The sequence below is a fragment of the Dasypus novemcinctus genome, chromosome 3 (assembly GCF_030445035.2).
Source record: "Dasypus novemcinctus isolate mDasNov1 chromosome 3, mDasNov1.1.hap2, whole genome shotgun sequence".
Classification (NCBI taxonomy): Eukaryota; Metazoa; Chordata; class Mammalia; order Cingulata; family Dasypodidae; genus Dasypus; species Dasypus novemcinctus.
The window spans coordinates 134,903,383-134,928,894 of NC_080675.1; the positions used below are offsets into that span (position 1 = coordinate 134,903,383).

The 25,512-nt window shown below is 43.7% G+C and overlaps 1 protein-coding gene and 1 long non-coding RNA gene across 3 annotated transcripts in view; both read right to left on the reverse strand.

Annotated features, from left to right (window-relative positions):
• The window catches only part of LOC131278018 (uncharacterized), a 33,695-nt gene extending 16,840 nt beyond the window's left edge, over positions 1–16,855 (reverse strand). The window contains exons 1-2 of the long non-coding RNA XR_009185116.2: positions 16,734–16,855; positions 16,614–16,647 (exon numbers count right to left, since the gene is read on the reverse strand). This is a non-coding gene — a long non-coding RNA (uncharacterized lncRNA). The remainder of the gene's footprint in view (positions 1–16,613; positions 16,648–16,733) is intronic.
• Positions 1–25,512, reverse strand: part of RORA (RAR related orphan receptor A) — a 712,506-nt gene that overhangs the window by 317,520 nt on the left and 369,474 nt on the right. The window lies entirely within an intron of this gene.

The following is a 25,512-nucleotide window of genomic DNA, read 5'->3' on the forward strand; positions in this document are numbered from 1 at the left end:
TCCTTTGTATTTTCTCTTATAGCACTCTACTATTAGTCTTCACAGAAATCAGCAAGAGGTAAAATTATACATTTATTCATTTCATGTCCTTTACCTACCTCCCTTCACCCCAGATGAGAAGCTTCATGAAAGGAGATTCTAAGCACATCCTTTGTTTTACCTCAGAGTACCTAGTACCTGACATGTAGTGGAGATGCAATAAATATGGATTCAGTGAATGAATGAATGAATGTGAGGTATGTATAGGCAAGACCAATATCCTACTGAACTTTTCATTCTCAGAATTCATTAATGTTGCCTTATAAGAGTACAAGTATATATTATAATGCCTTATCTCCCCCAGAAAGAAGTATGCTCAATTCAATGTAGTAGGTAAGTAGGAATTTTTAAACAAGTACCAGAAACAACAGAAAAAGAAAGGACAAGAAAAATTATGAACAACAGATAGGACAGGAAAAAAAAATCCAGAGTAATAGCATTGGCCAAAAGAGCAGCTTTTGCCTAAAACACAATCGCTTTGTTAGGTCAGATCCCTAAATATTTATTAAACGTAGCTTGGCAGTCATCAGCAGATTGATAAGCCTGTTAGAGAAATGCTGATGGTTGAGACATGGTTCTTGATCTTTAAGTTTGTTGGAAGAAGAGAGCTTACATATGTGGGATTATAAGAAGGGTAACATAAGTTAGTAAGTAGAAAAGTATTCTTTCCAATATGTAGGTCTGTCTAATGTTTAAATATATGTGCATTTGTCAGATCAGCTGTCCAAATTTTGGTTCAGGAGAGATCCAAGGAAGAGCTCTGTGGAGGGAGAGTGCATTCTGGGGATGGGGTAGTCTAGGGGAACTTTGTAGAAGAGGAAGAGGTCTGGGACTTAGAGACATTCTTGAATCAACCAGGCTGTTGGAACTTAATTTAGTCACCATTTCTTCCTAGCCCTTGCACAAGGAAAGACACGCCTAATCTATGAAGTCAAGATGAACTTTTGTTCTTGGTTGTGATTTGGGGGTTCACATGTGGAGAAACAATGGTTTCTGGGAGTTTTAAATACAGTTTTACTGACAGAAGTCATTCTTTTCACTGACTTTTTTCCTGGCAAAAGGAATCCTAAAGTGCCAGAAACTGGGGTATTATATTTAATAACAGAACCCATGTTTCAAAACTTGGTGTGCTAGTAACCATAAGCCATAGTGAAGAAACCAGGCTAGGTGAAGTCAAATCTGAGTTTCTGCCACTTAATAGCTGTGGGACCTTGGTGTAATGGTATAACCTCCCTTTGTCTCAGTTTCCTTATTTGCAACATGAGGATAATAATAATACCTACTTTATATGGCTATTGCTGGGAAGATCATGTGAGTTAATTTATATAAAGTTTTAGAGTCATGTCTGGATCATAAGAAATGCCACAAAAGTATTAGCAATCATTACTTAGAAACCAGACCCAGACTGAAGCCTATGCAATCTGCTGCTAAGATGGTGTTGCTTACCCAAAAGACCACCTAAAATGGATTGCAATTCTGCTAATGGACAGGACTGCAACTGGCCAAGGACAAAAGACACCAGTGGACAAGGCCACAGAAGTGACTTCACTGGTGGAATATAAAACATCATAAATAAAGAATGGCCCTTATAGGACTATATAGCTGGGAACTTCTGGAGTTGCCTAGTGCTGGGAATTAGTTCAAGTGATTAAAGCATTGTTTTATACAAACTATTTAACCCTTGTTTGAAGAAGCTGACTTACCACATGTACTAGGGCAACAGGGGTATCTGGAAAGACTTCTAAATTTCTGTGTTATTATTTCTAAGCAGAACTGGAGGAAAGCATAGTGGGGATGGTTTGCCATAATTCATCACTGCTTCCAGAACTATACCCTTGGAGCATACATTTAGACTCTTCTATATGCACACCACACATACACAGAGTTAAGTATGAACACTACGATTGCATAGGAAACTCAGGCTTGACATGCAAAGCAAAAAAAAAAAAATGATGTAGCTGTTCTGTGGAAGTCACTGTGACATTAATAACTATGTTCACTATTCATTAGAGACCAGGATTTGAACTATGGCAAAGCTATCACAGTCTCATTCAGGAGGTTTGTTTGAATCATTGAAGTTCCATAGGGGGTTTAATTCAAGGTGGCCTCATTTATAAGTCCCACAGCCAAGAACTGGAGGCATTATTGTGAAATTTGTGTGACCTTTTCCATTCCTAAAATGTGGACCTAATAATATCTTTGATATGTTTAACTTAGAGGGAACCCATATGATTTTTGGGCAGGACAAGCAGCTGAACAAAACATTAGGATTTCTTCACTTCCCTGGTGAAAAACCATCTCTCCCTTTCTATCGCAATTCCTGAAATTTTACTATTATAGATATATTTTACTATTATAGATCTATTCCTTTAGACATCAAAGGCTTTAAATTCTTAAGAGTCAGCTATTAAAAAGCAAATAACTCTGAAAACAATATAAGCCTTTCTCTGGTTCTCACCTTATAGGTAGGGTAAGTTTGACCGGTTTACTTTCCAGTCATGACAGCTGAGAGAAAGGCCCTATGGGAATGGAACATTGGATGGGATAGATACATCTCATTCTACCTGAGAGTAGGGACTGTGCCTCAGTCATCATCAGAAGTCCTATTTCGAATATAGGTTTTGGCACATACTTGGCATGTTCTCCCTCTCCCTTTTTCTCTTTCTGTCTCCCTCTCTCCCTTTCCCTCCCTCCCTCCCTCCCTCCCTCCCTCCCTTCCTTCCTTCAGAAGAGAAAGAATGAATAAACAAGGACGTCTTATTCTTAAGAGTACCTCCTGCATGTGACCTAGCCAGTCTGTACCCAAGGGCACCTTTTCAACCTGGGTCCTAGGTGTTCAAAACAACCCCTGCTCATGAGGGGGCAAGTTCCAGCCTTGCTGCTGACTTCCTGCAGCTCTGAAAGGGCACCAGGCTGTCACTGAGGACTATTCAGGGACTGAGGCAGGCCAGCTTGCTGCTATGCTGAGCCCTGCACCAGTTCTAGGCGCTACACTTTTTTTAAGCACTTGATTTAAATGAAGAAAGAAATTGGCTTATATTTTTAGCTGCTCCTGCTACTAAAACTCATTTGACAAAAGTGCCAAAGGGACAGTTAAGTCTGAGTATGATTTTTTTTTCCCATGGAGGAGGAGGAGGGTATAATTTATCTGAAAATGACTGGTACTTTCCTGGCCTGAGGACATTATTCTACCTGCTCTCTTTTTTTAAAGACATATTCTTTTTTTTTTCTTCCCATCAAATTTAAAACTTAAAATATTTACTGTCTTAGCTTTAGTTTTCCAAGTCCTAATGCAACCACAGAAAGGAGAAGGTATGAAATCTGAGTTCAGAAACTCTGTGCCCTTCAATTACATTGCAGAATTAGAGACATCTAATTGGGTAGACCAAAGCCCCCTGTGATACAGCTACAAATCAAGTATTTGTAGGAGTATAAGATTAAGCCCAACTGGAAAATAACATGAATGCTGTGTCTACATGTACAGGGTACCAGGCTCAAGGTATATGATTTCAGAGTGCCCCAAATCTCCTTTTCCCAAATGTTTCTTTTACTTACTTGCCTCTGTATCTGTGATCACTCCATTACAAATATGGAGAGAATTACTGGAAATGAGAAACTCCTATTTTTCTTTTTTGAAGGTTAAGTCTCAGCTAAAATTCATATTTATTACTTAGGAAAGTAACATCAACCCAATAACAGATTAACATTAATGAGTTCAAAAATGAGTTAGCTTGTGGATATGGAACCTTATAAGAAGAGGGTTTAGGGCCGGTACGAAAACGTCTGGTGTGTATGGAAACCAAAATGAATTCACTTGTTTACTTGTTATTTAAAAGCTTTTCCCAATAAATACAAAGTTATGAAGGGTGCTTAAATTCCCAGGGGACAGTCTGTACAAGTACGTTTTAACCATAATGCATGTGAACGCTAATCCTAAAGGTATCTCCAAACCACCCTGCAAAACAAGGCTTCCAGGGGAAACTGCATTCAGAGATGTGGGGGGAGGGAGGGAAGAGCTGCCTCCTTGGAGAGAGGGCATCTTCTAAGGAATCCTGGTGGAGCAAGGAGCTGCCTTTGCTGGTCCCTGGGAACCGGCAGTTTCATCTGTGGATGTTTGCTCCCCAGGGGACCAGGGATTGGCGATTGTTCCTGATGACTGCTGTTTCCCGCCATGCTCCTTGAAGACTCCTTTACAGCAGCCAGTATCATTACAGCAATCAGCGAACTTCAGTATAGCTACCGTCTTAGTTTCTCTGAACAACCAGGAACAACTGCTTGTTCACGTGTGTAACCCTGTTACTGCGGCTGGCACGTATTAGGTATGCAACGAGAACTGGATGGAGTAAGTTCCGAGAAAAACCAGTACCAGCTATCTCGGGCATTTCATTGTAGAGGGTCACTGGGGTGAAGAAAAGGCAATGAATGCCAGGAGAGGAGAGGTAAGAGGAACTGGGAGAAGAGGCTTTGTGAAGAAACTATGAAGGAGAAGATGGCACAGAGAGGTGAGAAGAGAGCAGAGAGCCATGGGGAGGGGCGGTGATTATCAGAAGCAGGGAGCACTGCCAGGTGAGAGATTTGGTATTGGCAGAAAGGGCGGGGGGTGGGGACAGCACCTTCCCCTCTACTCTCTCCACCCTGACTCTAGACCTCAGCTTGGAGCAGGAAGGTGAAGAGGGGCAAGTGGTCTGGTCCAACCCAGTGATGGGTTCCAGGTCAAAGAAGGTTTGGATTGGGTCCCAGAACATCCCAAGTCACCCCTGCTCGGAACAGAAGAGAGTCTAAGAGGAGGAGAAGCGGGGAAATGGGAGGTGGGCAACTCCTTCAGTGACTGTAAATCTGGACTCTGCCTTAGTGGAGTGGTCAATCCACTTCTGGGCAACACTAAAGACTGAGGCACGGGGGCGAGCGCTGCCACATCCTCGGTGGCCCCGTACAGCGGATGGTCGCCCAGCACTTGGTCCAGATCCCAGGGATGTGTGGCCCTTAAAGAGAAATCTCCCTGGAGGCACTGAGAAAGAAAGTGTACAGGAAATTTTTTATAACCTTAGGAAGAAAGTAATAAAAGCCAAGTCTTGGTTAATAGCTTCTCCAAGGACCATCACTTTACATTTTCCCTCCTTCTCTTCTTCCTGATTCCCATTGATTTTGATTCTCTCTCATGTTCAGACGTCTCCCCACCAGAAGTCTCTCTCAAACCTGGGTAAAGGTGCAGAATTCATTTGCATTCATTATGGTCTCAGGGCAACTCATTTACTTTCATCTTGCAATATCCAAAGAGTTACTCATTTACTTAGATCATTTAAGGATTTCCAGGAGCCCTGCAAAGAAGACATTAAGCATCCCCCTCTCTACTCCCCCCCCAAAAAACTTTCAGAAGGACTGCACACCCCACTGGGAAAGGTGGCACCCTTAGAAAGTGAGGGAGGAGGTCAGACAGAGCATTTAGTGAAAACATACCAGGGAGATGTCTTTCCTCTTGCCCAACTTGGTTCAGGCCTCACCTTAGTGCACCTGAATCACTGCCAGTTTGGAGAAGGAGATACCCCAGGGAGTTTCACAGCAGGGAGCCACAGCCTCCCCAGGCTTTCATTTATACCTTAGGGCTAATGGAATTCAGTGGGCCACTGCTCCCTGGGGCATTGACCTGTTAAACTCTTCTTTCTCACTGGAGTGGAAGAGCTATCCTCAGTTACTGCATCAGTAAGCAAGGGGTGTGGGAGTGACAGAGGGCCTTTCAGGGCCTTTGAGATCACACGCTAGAGGTCTTAAGTTCTCTCTCCAAACAAACAAACAAAATAGTAGTCTGGCCAGGACTCTGGCTTGAGTTCTAGTCTCATAGGAACCCTCCATTAATGAGAGAGGAACTCCCCACAACTGGAGGTCTCCAAATCTGACTCTTTCCAGAGTCATCCAGTCCTTCATGGCACAAGCTCGCCAGGACAGCACATGGAAAGAGCTCGTCAGTTCTTCCATGAGCCACTGGCATTTTGTGACGCGATCTACTTGAAAGGTAGGGACCAGATACTTCTGACTCCTACAAGGAGATGGTAGGAATCTCATAGAGTGCAGAAAATTCAAAAGGAAAGATCAGCACTTATGACAAACCCTGGCTTCTTTTTATTCACTAACTCATCCATCAAACACATGCTCCATTCACAGCACTATGAGACAACTAACATACTGCCTTACACTTAGTATTTTTTTTTTTTTTTTTTTTAAAGATTTATCTTTATTTATTTAATTCCCCTCCCTTCCCCTGGTTGTCTGTTTTCTGTGTCTTTTTGCTGCGTCTTGTTTTCTTTTGTCCGCTTCTGTTGTCGTCAGCGGCACGGGAAGTGTGGGCGGCGCCATTCCTCGGCAGGCTGCTCCCTCCTTTGCGCTGGGCGGCTCTCCTTATGGGTGCACTCCTTGCGCGTGGGGCTCCCCTACGCGGGGGACACCCCTGTGTAGCACAGCACTCCTTGCGCGCATCAGCACTGCGCATGGGCCAGCTCCACACGGGTCAAGGAGGCCCGGGGCTTGAACCACGGACCTCCCATGTGGTAGACGGACGCCCTAACCACTGGGCCAAAGTCCGTTTCCCCTTACACTTAGTATTAACAGCTCTTCATTGGACTGCAGGCTTCTCGTGGTCAGATCCCAGGCCTCACGCAGTTTAACCCTGTGCCTGGCATAGAGTGGGACAACACATGCTGTTGAATGAATAAACGAGTGAATAAATGAACAAATAAGTAAATTTAAAGGTATCCCACTGAGGATGAGACTTTTGACTTAAAGCATTTAAAGGTGAAGAGCTACATTATTTGTCTTTGCAGAAAATTATCTATTTCTAGCAATACCTTCATACATTCATAATGAGATTTTCCTCCTTATTCTTTTAAAATTGAATAACTGTCCATAGTTATAAATGTAGTATTCATTTGTATTAACAAATGATTCATAAATATTTAGAAAAATGTAGAAAACATAGTTCATTTTCAGGATAAAACCATAAATCATCTAAAATCCTACTACATTGTTGACATTTTGGAGAATTACCTTCTAGTCTTTTTATCTATCTATACAAATTTACAAAACTGGAATATCTTGCCTTTTCCACTTAACATTATACTAGGAGCATTTTACCACATCATTAAATAGTCTTTGCAAATGTTACATATAATGGCTGCAAAATATTATATTACAGCTCTTCAGTTCTTAACTAATACAGATTTATTTTCCTTAACAACTCCTTGGATCACTACACAATCAAAATTGTTACCAGGCTTTTGTAACCTCCTCAGTGGCTGATGCAGACTGAAAACCTTTATAAATGACAAATATTTCCAGGCAAGTAGAGCTGTTGGAAGTATGGCTCGATCTTGTCTTCAGCTTTTCCCTCCTCAAAGTTGCTAATTCATACAAGCATACTAATGCCCTTGGAATGTTTATTTTCTTAAAATTGGAAGCTCCAGGGTACACAAAAAAATAGGCACAGAGTGTGATGAGAAACACATGGCAAGTGTCTATTTGATTCACATAACACTCAAGATTTACTCGGGCATGAGGGACCACACCTCAATTTAGGAGCAGAAAGAGTTTAGCTCTCTATAGCAAAGTGATTTTGCTAACAAAAATATTAAGCCGTCAAGAAGAGAAACAACAATGCAAAGTAGAAATAAGGTCACACACTGGAATGATCAGCAAGGCAACAGTAGTTTTATCCTGGGAGGTTGTGATGGAAGACGAGGTGATGAAGGGCCTTTGCCAGGATGGGAAACCTTAACTAAGTTGTGTCTTGGACGCTCTTCTAAAGAATAACTAGTTTCCAAGCATTGCCATATTTTCTTTCCCTTCCTGGGTCCCACCCTATGCCAGTTCATTCTGCTGTGCCTTGAAGCTGAGTGTATGATAAGATAGATTTGAATCTCTAATTAGGAAGGTTTTATATAGAAAGCTTACTCCAGCAAAGTCAAGACAAAGTCTGGAGGGCATCCTTGGTGGGGCAGATCTGATTATCCTCAGAACTCATGGCCACATCTTTGTACACTGGCCCATTCTCTCCTTCCAAGTGCTTGAGGGTTGAAGTTGCCTCCTAAAAGGAAGGGGCGCACAGCAGACCTTTGTCTAAAAGCTGTTTCTGGGATATTAACAAGCTAACGCTCCCACATCTTGATGGGAAATAGAGAAACTTCCCCAGAGGGCAGGGTTGGAGCAGATTATTTCCCAGTTTCTTTACCGCGCTATTCTTACAGAAGCCCAGAGTCCTAACTCTCTGATAATCTTTAACTGCAAAATCTAGAACCATGCTTTTGTCCCCACCTCATTTGGATATTTTTGGATTAAGGAGAGAGACACCCCACTCTTCCAAATGAATCTTTCTCAAATATTTTCACTTCATGTCATTTCACTACTCCTGAATTCAAAACAATTCTGACAACCTACTAAAATGCATCTCAGTTTTAATGTCTGGCCACAGTGGTGTGTGCAATGAATTGTGAGGGTGTTACAAGATTCTGTGGCTAATTAATGCTTTTTAAAATACATATATAAGCTCATAGGCATTCAATGCTATCCCTATAAAGCATCAATCTCAGATATACATTCTGGGTTGGGAAAAGGATGAAGCTGTAGCTTATATGCTAATCCCTAAACCTGACTTTATGGGACAGTATTTGCAGAGCTTCTTGTTACAGCACCAGCAGACACACTGTGCATCAACTTATCAACTTCTAGGAGAACTATTTTCTTCTTCCAACAAAAATATTTGTATTTAATGGCAGAGACAACTACTTGTGTCCCAATATCTATTATCCCCTTCTTTCATTAGGAATATAGATTTTAGCTGGGCACATGGCCACCCAGGATAAAAACTATATTCCCAGCTTCCCTTGCAGCTAGGTGTGATCATGTGATTAAGTTCTAAAGAGTGGGCTGTAAGTCACAAAGGAAACATACACCATTCAGGTGGGGTCTTTGAACTAGGGAGACAAACTCCCCAGTTTGCCAGGGACTCTCCTGGTTTTAGCACTGAAAGCCAATGTCCTAGACAATCCCTCAGTTCAGGCAAAAACAGGACAGCTAGTGTTCTACCTTGAACAGAACGAGCATGCCCTCCCTTTTCCCCCTTCCTTCTGCTTGCTTCCTGGAAAACGGATAGGGTGAGGAATTGGATGTGCAGATGAAGGCAAACCTCAGGATGGCAGAAGGAGCCTGGGACTGTGCCATTATTGTGTGGCACAGCTGCTACACCAGCTCAGACTTTTATGTAAAATATAAACCAACTTCTATCTTGATTAAGCTACTACTTTTTTGGGTGTCTAGCATACTTTGACAAACTATTTTAACGAATATTCAATTTCATTGATTTACCTCTGATTGAAAAAAAAAGGGAAGGTTGAATATGCCAGTGGAATGTCATGCCTGAGGATATCATCTATCACATTTTATTGAGGAAAATAAATCCTTACCTGGCATGTCTTCCTCCTTCCTTATTTTGCTCCCACAGTGTCTCCTGCCATTCAGCTTTCTGTTCCAACCCAACCTTGTCTTGCTCCTCCTGACCACAGCCTACTGATAGCTTCCTTTCTTTGTCCCTTCACTTATCTGGTGCTATCCAGTTAAAGGTTTCTTCTCCTTTCTCTCCAGCTAACCAAACCCATCAAGCTCCATCTCTTTTACAATTTTTGGTTACCATGATTTTACCCTTTTCTGAAATCCATTAACACCTGTCTTTATCATGAATTTGATATTTAATCACAGCTTCTCTGCACTGTCATTTCTCTTCTCCTGGGTTTAACTCTTGTCTCCCAGGGAAGAGTCTAAGATCCTGTGAGGCAGTGTGGTTTAGGGAACACCATGTAGAGGTTACAAGATCTGGGTCCTTATCTGGGTTCCAACACTTGCTGCTTGGATAATTTTAAGCCTCCATTTCCTTATGTGTAAAGTGGCAGTGAATATAACACTGTTATACAAGAATACCTCATCAACCATCAAGCACCACTGCCATGCTAGTTGTTCTTGAGAACTGGCCAGTTGTACATCTCCAGCATACTTAGCACAGTGCCAGCTACATAGTGAATGAGAGCTCCATGAATCTTTGTAGAATTTTTAAATTTGTTATTTAATAAAGGTAAAAGTAACAGTTCCCCAAATGTTAAGAAATTGCAAAGAAAAAGGCATTGCCTTCACTGCAAAGAAAGCATAAAATAGTGGGCATAGATCAGAGTGGGGTCTTAGACCCAGGTTTTCCTTCTGAATGGCTTTTAGGGCTAAATTACTTCTTAATTCATGGCAATAAAGTATCAGTCAATAATGTTAGAGATCTAAGGTTGGTTTCTATGATCTCAGCCTCAACTACGCGTGTTTGGTCCCTTGATGTGAACATGAGTTAAAAATCAAAGACTGGATGTATTTTGTGTCAAGAAAGAAGCAAGCTGCAAAGCAAGCTGCAAAGTGAGTTGCTATTTTCAGGTGCTCTATAACTTAGTGGATTACTAAGGTGATGACATTAAGCTTAAGACTGCCTATTAACGGAAAGATGAATTTGTGTAATTCAGTGAGGCCACTTCAGGATACACCAACTGAAGGATAAAAATCACCGTGAAGCTCACAGGGGAAGAACGGAGATGCAGCTTTACCCTCCGGCCGAGACAATGGACCTTTCTCATACACCCTGCTCTTCTGGTGAGAGGAAGCCATTTTGTTCAGACCAAAAAGCTGCAGAGCTTCCCAGACACAGCTGCCCCTCGGCAAGGCTATGTGCTAGGCCCCGTGCCTCAGGTTCCCCTTTCTTGTCCCCTTTTACACTTAGCACCCCTTGATGGCACACATTTTTCACTCAGGGGCCTAGTCCTGTAATATTTTTTCCCTCTTCTCAGAACCAGAGCTGACAAGCCCAGCATCACTGAGCTATAAATTAGATAGCCATTTTCTCTAGAAATATTTGGATTTTTAAAGGGATCAGAGGAGTGGACTTGTGGACCTTAAGCATCTACACGTCCAGTGTGGGAATAGCGTTGCAAGCAAATAGGGCAAGAGGACCCCGGAATCTCCAGAAGAACATCACTTGCCTATTGTCTTTGCTGTATCCTCACAAAGTGGGGGACCGGAACGCTGCACGCAAACTGCTCTGATGGAATCAAGAGGCCGTAAGAAGACCGGGCTTGGCTTAAAAGCTCTTGGGCTATGAGTTAATAAGAGTTTTAATAAAAATGGAAAGAATAGCCCTGGGCCGTGGAACAATATCTCTCAGGGTTGCTAGTGTTCGATCAGTCAATCACATGATCTTTCAGATGCTAGTAAAATGGAGAGGGTAAGTGAAACTGTGTGGGCCAGAAAGGGTTTCAAAAACAGAACCTGCAGAAACACTATCAGCTCTCATTGGCTCTGCCAGGGCCGGGAGACATTCCTGAGAGTGAAGTCTCCCCACAAGTAAGAAAACAATAAAAACAACCTTTGTCTAACACACTCCACTTGACAAAGCAATTTTCGCACACATTTAATTGTCATGACAACCTGTGATTTCGATTTTATTATTGTCCCTATTTTTCAAATAAGGACCCTGGAGATCAGAGTTAGAGTGGGAACTCCATCTCAGGGTCTCCTTCCACAAAGTCCTCAGTAGCTTATTTACCTGTTTGGAGCTCAAGCTGTCTGTTTAATTGCGAAGGCGCTCTGCTTTCGTTTACAGATGCAACCCTGGGATCTGCTGGTCTGCACCATTTGACTTACCGCCACAGGCAGGAGAAATTAGTAATCCATTTTTTTTTACCACCAAAAATTGGCACTGGGATGAAAATGTATTGTCGATTGAAAAAGCAAGTAGCCGCTACCTGGTTTTGCTCTTCAGACTATCACCTCCAGTGGTATTTATATACCTCAACACTAGTGTCCTAATATCTTTCCCACTCATGTACTCCATTATGCTGGCTTCTTCTAATGTGTCAAGTAATATGTCATCAGCTAGATTTCTGATGGTTAAAGTTTGGACATAACCATTAATATGAAAAATTAATGAAATTTAAAAAAAAAACCATGATGGAATTCAGCTGAAATATACTCTACAGGGTGACAATGCTTGTTGAGCCAGCTCATGCTGGTATAAATTACAGCCCATGTGAGGGGAGCATTCCCATTTAGAACTAAGTTACAGCTTAAAACACCACTGGAAAATCTGTGTTGGCCCATTTTGCTTAATGTGTGGACTGATATGGGAGATAAAACAGAGAGAGTTCATTCTTGTTTTTTGGCAAACTTAAAATAATGACAGAATGGGAAGAGACTTTAGGGGCTACAATGGTTGTCCGTGAACCTGTCTGACCCATCTCTGGTACTGTGTCCTTTCCTCCACCTGCCCCTAACATGATGGTCCCATAGGTTTCCTTGATGGGCTGGTCTTGGCATGCTCCACCTCCCTGAATAATAAATGAACCTCCAGTTTCAATCTCTGCATCAGATCTTCCCCCCAGTTTCAGACTCCCTCTCCCATTTTCCCTGAACACATCCACCCACTGGTCATGGCCTTTTTGTCCAATCCGCTGCCTCCTGGGTTCTGCATCTCAGCTGGAGACACCTCCATTCAATCCCAGCAGAGAAGCCGGGAAGCTTTCTGAACTCCTCCCTCCCCACCATGGCACATGCTCATCAGACACTGAGTCCTCAAGGATTTATCTCCTAAAGAGCTCCCCAGTTCTGCCTTCTGCCACCACCTTCCAAGCTGGACCCTTGGTTGCAATTAAACATCACGACCCAAACCTTGTCTACTCTGCAACCAGTGATGCTTCTCAATGGTGAGCCCAAGCAGGTCCTTTCCCTATTGAAAACACCTTCAAAGATTCCCTTTGCTCACAATCAAGTACAAAATCCTTACCTCAACCTTTAAGGCTCTCTCTAACCTCATCTGCTGCCCTTTCCCTAGGTTAACCATTGAATGAGGATCAGGGCAATGAAGGGACCTGGCAGGTTGGAGGCAGAGCTAGGGTCAGAGCCCAGCACTCGTCTCCCCAAATTGAGCTCCTGTCACGAAAACCATTTCTGACTTGTTCTTTTTCCAGTCTATGTTACCTATTCTTTTTTGTCCTTCCTTTGTAGTAGGAAAAGAATATCACTAGGGAAAAAAAAGAAGCCTATTTAATTGAAGTGATTCCAGATGTGGGATGAAGCTTGGCTAACAGAGGCTAATCCACAGGTGGGGCGCTAATAATTACAGTGACGAGGATGCCCATGAATCAATCAGTGAGCACAACACTCTGCCAGCCTCACCCCTCCTTACATACGTCGCTGTAGACTTGATAGCAGGTACTACAAGTTTAACGTGCAAAAAAACAAGGAGCCAGAACATGGCCACCTCTGTTCCCGCCTTCCACAGGAGCCTGTTTGGAGTGTGAGAACAGGCCACACCTACTCTAAGTCATGTCTCATGCTGGCCTGTAGCCCTGTGCCTGGTTTCCACGGAGACCACAGGTTTAGTGCACCATCCACCTCTCTAAAGAACTAATCGGAGGCTGTCTTCGCTGTCTCCATCTGCTTTGAAATCATATCAGGTCCCATCATGAAGTTAGCATCTGGTTGTTTCTTCTCATGATGTCTTAACCCTGGACATTTGGAAACCTCTGGAAGCAAGTGAGTTGTTCATTTTGTACGTAGCATTTGGCTTTGTAAAGGTACAGTCTGAAGGACAGGGGCTGTCTCCTTCACCTTTGTGCCCTTGTTGCTTAGCACTGGGGGTAGCAACGTAAACACCAGTGAATGTTTGAGAAAGGATCATATGAACAAATAATCTGGACCATAGACTGTGAAGCAGGGGAGATTTGACCCCTCTGATCTCTCAAGGGTTGGCTTCCAAGCTCTTGTGTGAATTCTGTTGCCTACTGCTGAAGTTGATCTTTGATATTCACTTGAGTATATGTTGCCTGCAGGAGGATCTGGATTTCTTACCCCACTGTATCCTCTGGCATCATCCCGACTCCCCTGCACCCTGTCCCTCTGGTACCAGACACCCAGTCTGCTTGATCTTGCAAAAACTCTAGAAAATAGGTAGAGTTTTATTGCCACCCCTCAGACCTGAGCCCCATGCACCTATTTAAGCCTGGCTCCAGCTTGTAGAGTCCTGGACCCTCTTCCTGCTTTTGTCATTGAACGCAGGTTCACCCAGATGCCCCAGGTGTGGCCCAGGCTTGGGACTGCCTAGCTGTGGCTGCACAGCACTGAGCATCTGGAAGAAAATGGAAAAAAAATCTCCAAAAGTATCTCAGATGTCGGGCATGGGGGAAGAAGGAACTCCTAGCACTTGTCCCATCTACCAGGGTGTGCTGTCCAAGCAGAAAGGCAGCCAGTTATAGGGCGCAGCTGCCTGGTACCAGACGTTGGCTGTGGAGCCAGACCCTTGAGGTCCAAGCCTGCCACCTAATCTCTGTGCAGAGTGAAAGCTGACATAAAAACTACAGAGCTAAAGGCCTCTCCTTCACAAGTTTTCTTTAGAAAAGAAGGGGGAGGGGGCAGGAAGCAGTAAGTCAACACAATTGAGCCCCACCCACCCTGAGATACAAAGGCTTCCTACTTGTAGGTATCAAAAGTGAGGCCAGGTCAGGATTTCCCTCTCCCAGTTCCCAGGAAATATGATTTAACCAAAACCACATTAAAAAGTTGCACGACTCTGGGTCTCAGTTATACCAGGAAATTTTCTTCCTTTTCTTGAAAGAGCACACTCGACTCTCCACCTGATCATTCTTCAAAACATGCCTTTAGCACATAGTTATTAAATGCGTATGTGTCAGGCATTGTGGGAGTAGTGTATTTCCCCTTAATGAACATAATGATAATAAGACTAGACAGCAATTATATTAATGATAATGACAATAATAAGAGCTAATATTTATTGACCTTTTATGTTGAATAATTTATTGAATAATCTCTTTATTTGTATTTTCCATTGAATTTATCAAACTATCCTAGGGATAAATATGATTAATATCTCCTCTGAAGCTCAGAGAGATTAAATAACTCATCCAAAGTCACATGGCTTGAATCCAGACCTGCCTTCTTTTATTGATATACATTTATCACTGCATTATTTAATTACACGTCTGTACAGTACACAGAGCAGAGCAGATCCAGGGTCAGTTCACTGAGTTCACAAGTACAGGGGGCACCATCCATATTGTATTCTATGAGATCAGCACCTGCTGGGGCACAGTTCTATGGGATACATGTGGATGACGCCCCATGAGTTGTGTGACACGATGACCTTATCCCAAGGTCAGTTAGAAACACTTAAAAGTATGGGGAGGAAAAAAGCCTGTAAAGGAATAGCTATGAATATCTCTGGATCACTAGTAATATCTGATATGGAGGCAGGCATCTAGAGATGCACTTACCTTTTTGCTGCTTGCTTGATTAAATGAATATATTTAATAATTATTATATATATAAAATATATTTAATATATTTAATAGGGAGAAGGAAGGAGCCCAAAGTGGAGGACGATGAACTGAGTGTCTGGTTCTGTTGTAGTCATCAGGCTAGGGCAGGGCCTGGGTGGGAGGGGCCATTGGAGGGTGGGGAGCTGTGACAATGGAAAGGGTGCTTGGTGGGCCAGAGTGGGTCCTGAGATTGCTTATGGTGTGTAGAGAGAGGCCTGGGTTTGCAGCAGCAATGGGAACTGTTTTCAGGAGTAAAACCTACTAGCTGGACATCGATGTTGCCAACTGCTCCTCTAACTCAGTGGCTTTCAGTTCTGGAATGGCCCATTCGAAACTAGGAGGAACAGCCTGTCAGGGGAAGGCAGAGACCCATTCCCTGCTTTGGTGGCTCCAGGTGCCTTGTCTTCACATGCAGATATCCTCTGCATGTGTCCCACCAGGCAGTACAGCATCCTTGGTAAAGACTGAGGGTTTGGCATGAGTCCAGAGAAAGGCAAATTCTCCCAGATGTTTAGGCAGGATTTGGTCTGAGACCATCCGACAGCAAAGTCAGGCTCTGTGCACTTTAGAAGTCTCTGAATACTGGATTTGGAGTCATGAGACCTAGAATCCTGTCCCTGCTCTAATCTGCAGTGCCGTGACCTTGGAAAAGTTAATTCAGTACTCTGGGCCTCCAGTTTCCCATTTGGAAAAGGACCAGGAAAGCAAGATCATGGCTAAGGTTCTTTTCCTCTCCAGGGCTAGGCTGGTCAGGAGAGGAGGGAATGAGCTCTGGCATGAGGGTAAACCAGCAAAACCCCTCACCTCGCCTTTCTCTCCATATACCCCAGAAACGGGTGGTTTTAGATTCTGACTTGTGACGAGGGGAAGATGAGTTCATTATCTACCAAAGAAGGTCTCCGAGGCCCAGCAGCCTGCCTGACAAAGCAGCCTGCCTGGCCCTGCTGGCAACTACAACTGCAGCCTGACCAGTGCGAGCCCGGTCGATGGTTTTTCGAAAGCTGTTACCCAAAAAACGCAACGCTGAATTGGGTATAGAGATAATTATCTCCACTCTATCACACCACACGGGGAGGGTGGGTAGTGATAATACCACCTCCTTCCTCGACAACAAGAACTTACGGAAGCCAGAGAAATTTGGGCATTGAAAGTAAAAACGTTCAGTGCACTTACCAAAAGTTGAGTGACTCTCCGTTAGCATTTTTTTCTGCAGAGACAAGAGGGAAACCACTTTTTCTTGTTTTCTCTCTGTGCCAGCCAACAGCTGACCCAGTTGGGAGGAAAGGCACTTACCCAGGGACTCCAAACATTCTGAGGTGGCCGTGAACTCTCTCAGGGACCTCAGACATGGCAAAATGCCCTCACAGACCTCTTGTGTTCTGAAACACTGAGGAATCTAGGGCTGAGTGGTTCTGTGCTACTAAAGAGAAAGAGAGGAAGCGAAGCCACAAGTTGGATGGCTCTGTGGCAGCCGCAGCCGCCACCATCCAACCAGCAAGTCACCTGGCAGTGCCTACCGGCTAGCGCTTTCTCTCCATCTCACTCTGCCTTTTCTTTTGTTCTTATTCCTTTTCTTCTTTCTCCTCTCTCTCTGTTTTCCTTCTCCTTTCCTGAGGATTGTTTTGGTTTTAGAGAAGGAGGCACTTACCATTGGCTCTTGCATTTCAAAAAGGAAGATTGAAAATAATTGAAAACACCACTGAAAAATACCCGGCTGGCTGTTATTCGGGAAATTAGAGAAGAGGTAAGGGAGCATGGTTTTTCCACCCTTTCGGGGAAGAATTCTGTCCTTAGAAGAAGAGTAGATTAGAAATGACAGTCTTAATTCTCAGGCATAAAGTAGACCTTTGGGGATGAAACCCCTTTTTTTAGTCCATTTTCCATCCATACTCATTTTTTTTTTCTCCCTACCATTATATCTTACTTCATTTTCCATTTCCTCCTTTCTTTGGTACATTTCCTTGGTACATTTTAGTACATCTTTCTTTATGAGACAAGTATAAACCACTTACTTTGTCAGGTGTGAAATGACCTCAAAATCTTTTGTAGAAAAACACGCTATAAACTCAAACCAATCAGTATTCGCAGTAGCACACTCGGTGACCTGGGACGGGGACCTTCCCACAGGACAGAGAATAGCACTGTCCTTCTCCCGCTCTCCTCTGCTTCCCTCACACTTCAGCTGAGGTCGAGGCCATGGCTGGTGATCCTCACAACACATCTCGGGATGCTCTTTTTTTCTCCTACACTGTTCCCAAGCTAAGTGACCTTCCCGTCCTCCTTGGCCATCTTCCTCTCCAAAGTTCTTGAATCTCTTGCCCATTCCATTCTCTCTGTCACCTCCCGGAGTTCTCATCCACTTTGCTTAGACACTGACGGAGCTTCCTCACCCACATTCCTTCTTTCTTCTCATTCTCCCCAAGTTGGTGACAGGTGAAGATTTCCCCAAATCTTTCTTCAATGTTATTTCCTGCAGGAATCCCTTTAGTGGTTTCCTATGAGCTACAAGATAAAAAGTTCAAACTCCTTGGCTTGACAGACAAAATGCTCACCATTTTTGTCCTAACTTACCTTTCTAGACATAAATAAAAATAGGCTTTTTTAAAAAGCTACTATTTACATGGCATTTACCAAATATCAGGCACAGTTTAAAGCACTTTCTCTGAGGTAGTTCTTACAGGGGTCCTAGGAAGTCTTAAGATTTACACTTTACAGATGAGAAAAGGAAGGGTGCAGAGAAGTAACTGTGGAAGGTCATCTAGCTTGTCTGTGCTGGGGCCAGCACTGGAGTCCAGGTCTTATGAAAGCAAACCTATGCTGTTGCCCACACCTCTTCAAGGCCTCTCCTACCTGGGCAGGCACCTTTGCCTCAGCCAACCGCTTCTGCTCCCTGCCCTCCACTTGGGTCTGGGGTGGCCATGGACCACACCCTCCAAAACTCAACCCAGGGCCTAGGGAAGAGGCACCCCAAGAAGGCCTCACTGGGGAAGCGTACTTAGCCCAATGGACAGGGCATCCGCCTACCACATGGGAGGTCCGCGGTTCAAACCCCGGGCCTCCTTGACCCATGTGGAGCTGGCCCATGTGCAGTGCTGATGTGCGCAAGGAGTGCCGTGCCACACAGGGGTGTCCCCCGCATAGGGGAGCCCCACGTGCAAGGAGTGTGCCCCGTAAGGAGAGCTACCCAGCGCAAAAGAAAGTGCAGCCTGCCCAGGAAAGGCGCCGCACACACAGAGAGCTGACACAAGAAGATGACGTAACAAAAAGAAACACAGATTCCCGGATAGAAGCGGTCACAGAAGAACACACAGCAAATGGACACAGAGAGCAGACAACTGGGGGTGGGGGGGAAATAAATAAATACATGTTTAAAAAAAAAGAAGGCCTCACTGCATATTAGCTGAAATTCTTCTGCCTCCAAAGGAGAAACTTGGGTGAATAAAGATGATATGCAGCCTGGGGCATTTTGAGTGGATGGGAAAAAAGAATGGCCACACCACATCTGCTGTGTGGGAGTGGGTGGGGAAAGAGTTTGAGCCGGTCTCTATGCATTTGAGTTGTAGGTCCTTTACCTGCATCCTGCAACTGCCTCCTCTCTCCACCCTCCTTTTTCATTCCCAGCCTCCCTCCATGAAACTCCATTCCTAGGGGGAGTCCCCGAAACTTCCAAACCTAAGGACTGCTCAGTTAGGAAGTTGGAGTCTGACTCCCTCCCTCCCCCTGCAGTTTTGCTACGTGGAGATCTTAGAATGGGCATTCTCACTGGGCCATCTCATGATTTTTAATTCCTTTCCTAAAGCCCCCAAATTAAGATGAAACATCTGCTGGTCAGACTTTTCAATCAAGGACTACTCTAGCTTCCTAAAAATTAAAGAGGTAAGGCAGAATCAGGGGAGGTTAAAAAAAACCCCCTTAGAGGTCATTGAGTGTAGCCTCCTCACTTTACCGAAGAGGAGCCTGGAGAGAAATCTCTTGTCCAAGAATGGCAGAGTCCAGACAAGACCCCAAGTCCATGTCTGTGGGCATAGAGCCCTTTCCTTTGCCCAGTGCAGCCACACAGACAACTGTTGCTGTTATACATGTTATGGTTAAGCATCTACTGCCTTCCCAAGGGCAATATAGGATTTAAGGGCCATACTTCCTAGATGTCTTTTCCGTTGTCAGGAGAGGTCAAGGACAATTTTAAGATGCACTCTGACAACAGCAAGTCATTTAACCTAGAGGGTTAAATGACATGCAAAAGGAAAGCTACAGGTTGAGCAAGGACCAGGGGACAGATGCACAAACTCTGCCCTGTCTGCCTGAGGACATGAAGGAGATCTCTTGATTTTTCTGGGGTCTCTGGTGCACTCATCGCATTTAAATCTTAAAACATCCTCCAAATGCTAAACATCTCAGGATGCTGCACAACACCAAGTCCTTCCCCAGCTGGGCCAGCCCATCTTTCTACCCTTCGCCCCAGTACACCTGCTGTCCTCAAGCCATACTAAACACAGCCCACACTTTCACATCTTCATATGTTCACTTCGCTCTTCCCTTCGCTGGGACTATTTTTCCCGTCTTTGTTTAACTGGCAAACTCATAGTTGAGTTTGAAGGTGGAGTTTAAATGCCTCCTTCTTTTCACAGCCTCCCCTGGCCCTTCCCTCCCAGTTCCCCTCATCTGTCTTCCTATAGACTCTGTTTACGGGGCCTCTCTGGCCTTTCCTGAGTTGAATTCTAGCTATTTAACACGCCTTCTCTCTATGGCTACATTGAGAATCTCTCAGGAACACTGGCTCAGTCATATTCATCTTTATATCCTTTATATATAAGATATCTTTATATCTTTATATATATCTTTATATATATATAATTGCCAACTTAAGTGGAATAGAAATCCATCTGCTTAAGGAAAGCTTTGCTCCAGATTCCCAAGTAAAGAAACCAACGAAGGCTTGTTTTGAGGGCATAGCAAAGGCCCCCAAACAGTTTCCATTATAGAAATGAATGGTAAAGAATTAATTTATGAGCTGCTGCCACGAGCAAACCTCTATGTATGCTTGTGGGCACATGCACACACATGCAGATGCTGGAAGGAGCTGGGTGCTCTATGGCAAGATGCAGCAAAGAAGATAAGATCACCGGCCTGCAAAAGAAGGCATGCCACGTGATGATGTGGGTAACCCCAAGCATAAATGACACCCTTGAAAGGGCCCAGCTTAAATCTAACCACATCATCTTTTCATGAAACAGACATGAAAAAGTAGGACTAAAACAATTACAAAAAGGGGTGGTTTAATGCCTTCTTGCCTTGATGGTATCAAAGCTATTGACTCTGGGGCTATACTTGGGGAAACAATTCTCTGAGATAAGGAGATGAACTATCTGCTCAAGAGAATGTGCAGGAAGCCAAGGTAGCTGGGCAACACATAATGAAATGGTTTGTGGCCAATGAGCCATCTAAACAAAAGTGTCCCTGGCGGCATCAATTGTGTAAGTGAAGGAAACCAAACCCACTCTTGTCTCAAAGTGAAGACTCTGTGGGTGCCAATCTGTGTGTATGTGTGTGTCTTCACTAAACTTTATGGTAAAGTGAAATTCACAGCTCCCCCATCTGTGGCTGAGACTGGTATAAAAAAAAAGGTTGAAAAGGTGAGGCTACTTGTCATGCAGCAGGCTTGAACTACCTTCCCTGGTGGTGCTGCATGCTGTGTGAAGGCTCTCTTGCTGATTGACCAGTGCTATGATAGTGCAAACTGGGATATCAGCACAGATCAATTAGCGTAGCCCTAGAAGAGATGTTGAATTTCAATATCAAGGCCTTCTGATACAAATAGGTTCTGAATTCCCCAAGCCATAGACAATGGTGTTTTGCCTCTCTGAAGTTCTGCTCATGCCTGGTCTGTGTTTTATTGTAATGTGGTTTCCCACATCAGTCTTGACTCTTTTTATTCCTTCCCAAGCAATCTTCTGATGATTCTTTAAAGTTCCCAGAATTGTAGAATGTAACAGCTGGGATGGACCTCAGAGAGGTTAATATACCAAACTATATAAGGCTCAAAGACTTGCTCTTGAATCACATCTCTGGCATTAGTTAATACTTTTTGATGTTGGGTAAGTTACTTAACCTATATCTCAGTATTCACATCTATAAATTGGGAAAAACAGAATCCACTTCCTAGGTGGGGTTGCATTAGGCATATATGAATTAATTCACAGAAGGTATTTAGCACAGTCATAAGCACAGAGTTGGACCTCACTCTATTCATCTTTTATTATCACCACCATCACAATCTTCCAACTCTCAATTTCTAGAAGAGGATCCTGAAGTCCAGAGAGGTAAAATGAGTCTTGGGTGATCCAGTAGCTATTGCCCCTGCTAGACAATGACTAGACCCCAAGAAGCATCACACACAAGTGACTGAGTTATTGGCACAACTCAGGTCTAATAAATCCCAGACTAAAGCCTGACCCAATGTACTGCATTGGTGTCACATACTGTTATTTTTCATTTCATGGTTATGTCTTTCTACCAGGTCTTTTTTTTGTTGTTTAAGGTTTTATTTATTTCTCTCCCCTTCCCCCCACCCCCTTTTTCTGCTCTCTCATGTCCATTTGCTGTGTGTTCTTCTGTGTCCACTTGCATTCTCGGCAGTACCGGGAATCTGTGTCTCTTTTTGTTGTGTCGTCTTGCTTTGTCAGCTCTCCGTGTGTGCGGTGCCACTCCTGGATGGGTTGTGCTTTTTTTTGCGTGGGGCAGCTCTCCTTGCAGGGCATGCTCCTTGTGTATGGGGCTCCCCTACAACAGGGGACACCCCTGCATGGCATGGCACTGCTTGCGCGCAGCAGCACCGTACATGGGCCCACTTACCACATGGGCTAGGAGGCCCTGGGTTTGAACCCTAGACCCCCTACGTGGTAGGTGGATGCTCTATCAGTTGAGCCACATCCACATCCCTCTAACCAGGTCTGAAGCCTTTGGAAAGTAGGGGACCTTGTGCTTCTTAAAGCCCCCCAAAGAATGTAGCACTTCTTCTGTACCATATAAATATTTGTTAGTCAGCTGGTTGAAAAAATTGATGCTGATTTTTCATAGCAAGAGGTCTTTACACCATAGCTGCTCCCCCCCTCTCCTCCAATCATGTATTCATAATTTCATAAAACTCAACCAGGAAGGACTTGTGCTAAAATGTTATCAGAGGGAAATAGTTTACGCCTTTTTGGAATGCAGATATAGATTGCTCCAGATTGCAGGAACACTAATTAGAGCCACTGGTAATTTGACTGATGCTCTAAAGCCCCAAAGCACTCACGGAAGGCACCTTTGTCCTTGTATATTAGAGCTTTTGTCACTTCCCTATCAAAACGGTCAAGTTGCCTTTGGAAGGGGCTGCAGGTACTCATAGCCCAGATGTTGGGGTCAAGGTGCCAGCCCACCAAATCAATCATGAGAAGGAAACTCAGTGCCAGCCCTTCCCCTGAAAGGTGAATGTGTTGCAGAGATCCTGGCTCTAAATAGGATATTACAATAAACATTGCTGTTATTTTTATTGTCTTGTGCAGGGTTGAATATGCTTCTCATCAGCTAACCTTTGTGCAAACCACCATGACCTCAATATTTAATTCAGATCTTTATTTTTTGTTTCATAAACCCTTTTAATTTAATGTCACTGTAAAAAATCTAAATGAATGTACATGATGCTCTGTTGGTACTTAGCATTTTGGGCTACACTTTTATGGTTAATATCAGGGTCACAGCATGAGCTCAGGAGCATCAGCATTAACTTGGAGGTACCTGACATCTACTTCTTGCCCTAGCAATGTATACGTTCTCAGTTGCTTCAATGAATTTTTCCTATTCTTGACCTCTGTGCTTGTTTCCAGTAATATTGGTATAATGAGATGAATAAATGGTGCTGTCTATAAAGAAATGGGAAAAGTCTCCTTTCAGCTAAAACTCCTTCAGGGGACTAAAGGTGTGAGGGTTGGATACAGATGTGAACTCAAAGATCAATCAAATGGACAGCAGTAATGTGTACCTTGGCAAGTCCAACCACGCATGAGTTTCCTAGAGTCCAATGACAGAGTCTGGGACTGAGTCCCACCAACTCTGCCAGGAAGAGACATTCCTTTCTAGAATCTGCTCTTCCTTTCTCCACTTTCTGCAGCCTACTCAAAGCCTCCAAAGTCAGGAATGGCTACTTGGAGAGACAGACAGCCCGCATTCTCTGTGACATTCCACTCTTCACTTTTTTTTCAAACATTGCCCAAGAAGGCTTTGAACAGGACTTTGGTAACAGCATCTAGACCTGTGAAATCCAAAATGGTAGCCACCAACCACATGTGGCTGTTAAGAACTTGAAATGGGACTGATTCAAATTGCGATGGGCTGAAAATGGAAAATTCAGAGGATGTAGAAGGCTTAGTGCTAAAAAGAGAATATAAAATATCTTATCAATAACTTTTGAATATTAATCATATGTTGAAGAGATAAAGTTTTAGATATACTGGGTTAAAGAAAACATTTTATTAAAATTAATTTCACTTGTTTCTTTTCCCTTATTAAAATGTGGCTACTGGGAAATTTCAAGTAACATATGTTTTGGCTCACATTATATTTCTACTGGACAGAGCTGCTCTAACCAATTGCCAGAGAAGTCATTTCCACTCAAAACACAGATTGAGCCCTCTGCCCACTTCCCATCACACTAGCAGGAAATCATTCTCCTAGCCTGGCCCCCGTGAGGCTGAGGGACCTGGGCTCTGCCTCCCTCTCCAGCCTCCTTTCCTGCTTCCCAGTAGTGGCTCACTTCAGCCACCCTGGTGTCTTCTTTAGAAATGCCAGGTTCCCCTCAGTTGTTTTTGTCATGTGGGTCTCATCTGACATGTCACCTCCTCAGAGAGGCCTTCCCTTACCCCCTATGGTAAGAGGTCCACACCCTACCTCTGGTACCGGTGAATATGCCACTCTACAGGGCAAAAGGGACTTTGCAGATATTAAGTTGGGATCTTAACATGGGGACATTATCCTTATAAGGAAAAGAGGAAGGGAGGAGATGAGATGATGACACAGAGGCCAGAATGAGGTAGGGCCTTGAGCCAAGGCATGGAAGCAGCCTCTAGAAGCTTGAAAACTCAAGAAAACCTATTTTCCCTAGAGCCTTCAGAATGAACACAGCTTTGTCAATTTATTTTAGACTTCTTACCTCTGGGACTATAAGACAATAACTTTGTGTTGTAGTATAAGCTGAAAGATTTGTCATAATTTGTTACAGCAGCAATCAGATACTTCCCAATCTGAGACCATGCACCTCAGTCCATAGCTCCTCTATCCCATCCTCCTAGTTATTCTCTTCATACTGTTTTCTGCTGTCAGACAGTATCTACTGGTTGACTCATTTACTTGTTTATTTTCTGCCTCTCCTGACTAGAATATGAGCCCCCTGAGGACACAGAGCTCATATTCTAGTCTTCTGTGTTTAACACCAGTACCCTGGCTCATAGTGAATGCTCATTATTATGAATGAATGGCAATTGGCTATTCGAAGGATGTTCTTTGAACAAATTGGACATCATCTGAAACATTTTAGATAAAAGTTTATGCTAGGGAAGCAGATGTGGCTCAAGCAATTGGGTTCCCATCTGCTGTATGGGAGGTCCAGGATTCGATTCCCAGGGCCTCCTGGTGAAGGCAAGCTGGCCCGAGCAGAGAGCTGGTCCATGCAGAGTGTTGGCCCTTGTGGCGAGCTGGGCAAGCAGGCCTGAGCAGAAAGCTGGTGCATCAAGATGATGCAACAAAAAGAGACACAGAGGAGAGACAACAAGAGATGCAGGAGACCAGGGAACTGAGGTGTAGCAAGAGAATGATCGCCTCTCTTCCACTCTGGAAGGTCCCAGGATTGGTTCCTGGTGCCACCTAAAGAGAAGACAAGCAGACACAGAAGGACACATAGCAAATGGACACAGAGCAGACAATGGGGGAGGGGGAATAAATAAATTTAAAAAGTCTTTAAAAAAAAGTATATGCTAAAAAGATGAAGTGAACCACACTGACAGGTATTAGAGAACGCTTACTGTTTACAAGATATTGC